This window comes from Salvelinus sp. IW2-2015, unplaced genomic scaffold, assembly GCF_002910315.2.
Source record: "Salvelinus sp. IW2-2015 unplaced genomic scaffold, ASM291031v2 Un_scaffold1052, whole genome shotgun sequence".
Lineage (NCBI taxonomy): Eukaryota > Metazoa > Chordata > Actinopteri > Salmoniformes > Salmonidae > Salvelinus > Salvelinus sp. IW2-2015.
In genome coordinates this window covers 310,941-312,964 of record NW_019942706.1, presented here as the reverse complement: position 1 = coordinate 312,964, position 2,024 = coordinate 310,941, and positions in this window count along the sequence as shown.

Here is a 2,024-nt window from a genome sequence, read left to right as displayed (position 1 = left end):
ATTAGAGCAAGGTTCGTTGAGATTTTATGTTATGAATGGGCAAATAGAAACTTTGAGACACTATTATTCAAAATCTAACTGCGTATTTTATTTAGCATTATGTTTGCAGACTATGATTGAATTACAGTATTTTGGAAATACTTCAGAGGGAACCATTTGAAATAACTGTATTTCTTTATCTCTCTAAAATATGATTATGAAATAGCCTATCCTAAACGTCCTTAGCTCTTCGTCATCTGACGTAGCCTACATTCTGTGTTGGATGTAGATATTTTTTATTTTCTGAAGAATATCTCAAATAAAATGTAATAATGGCAAAAATAGAAGCCAAGCTTGTTATGTAATTGTGGACCGCTGAGGATGCTGCCTGCGCCGGCGAGATGAGAAAGCAGGTGGATAATGTGCGAAGCCATGTGAGAAATCGGTGCTTGTATACACGCTGACGGAGATGGCTAATTATCTTTACATTTGAAGAAGAATAGCATGTGAAAAGGAAATTACGAGGAAACAACTGAAAGGTCTGTTACGCGCGCCAAACGCCGACGCTGCGTAAAAACGGAGGAAACGTTACCGTTATTCGGATGCAAAAACAATAACAGCCTAGCCTACATGTTATTGTGCACGACTGCCGTTCTTTAGCGGGAAATAAAGTAAAAGTCTTTGTGTAGTAATTGTCATCATGACGGGCTTTCATGMTTAAATGGTCGTGGTCGCCTTGTGTTCGTTCTTCCCAACTCCTCAATCGTAATGGCTGCTCTTTATCAGGGCACTAACGTGTCCTCTCCAGATACATTTCTGGTCCTGAAAGACATGCGGGAGGTTAAGGAGGACACTACTCTAGACGAGAAGCTCTTCCCACTGGCCAGTGAGAAAGGTGAGTTGTTACAGGCTTTTGGGTCGATTTTTTTTTTTTTCAATCCCAACATTTTGTAGAGGACATGGCATTGGCTAAACATGTTATGTATTACATAGAACACTGGTGTATTTAATAGTTTTAATACATTTAATAGTTTTAGGCCTCCCATAATCAATTATATTCAGTACAATCAATCAAATAAGAACCATTATGTTATTGATAGCGGTAGTAAATCATCTGTTGCAAATAGCATAATAATAACGGTGTCACTTTACGACAGTGTCATCTAAGGCGCTCTAATAGCATAATAATAACGGTAATAATATCTAACAACACCTTCTAACACCTACTAGTTTACTAACAACACCTTCTAACACCTACTAGTTTACTAACACCTTAACGACCAGTTCTAACAACCGTACTAGTTTTACTAAACAACACCCGTCTCTTCTAACACCTACTAGTTTACTAACAACACTTCTAACACTCTTAGTTTCTAACAACACCTTCTAACACTACTAGTTAACCAACAACACCTATACACTTCTAACACCTACTAGTTTACAACAACACCTTCTAACACCTACTAGTTTACAACAACACCTTCTAACACCTACTAGTTTACCAACAACACCTTCTAACACCTACTAGTTTACTAACAACACCTTCTAACATCTACTAGTTTACCAACAACACCTTCTACAAACCTACTAGTTTACTAACAAACACCTTCTAACATCGAGTAGTTTACTAAAACAACACCTTCTAACACCTACTAGTTTTACCAACAACACCTAACACCTACTAGTTTACTAAACACCTTCTAAACACTCTACTAAGTTTACTAACAACACCTTCTAACACCTACTAGTTTTACTAACAAACATTTCTAACACCTACTAGTTTACTAACAACACTTTCTAACACCTACTAGTTTCCAACACACCCTTCTAACACCTATTAGTTTACTAACAACACTTCTAACCCTACTAGTTTACTCACACCTTCTACACACCTACTAGTTTACTAACAACACCTTCTAACACCTACTAGTTACTAACAACACCTTCTAACACCTACTAGTTTACATAACAACACCTTCTAACACCTACTAGTTTACTAACAACACCGTTCTAACACACTACTAGTTTTACTAAAACACCTTCTA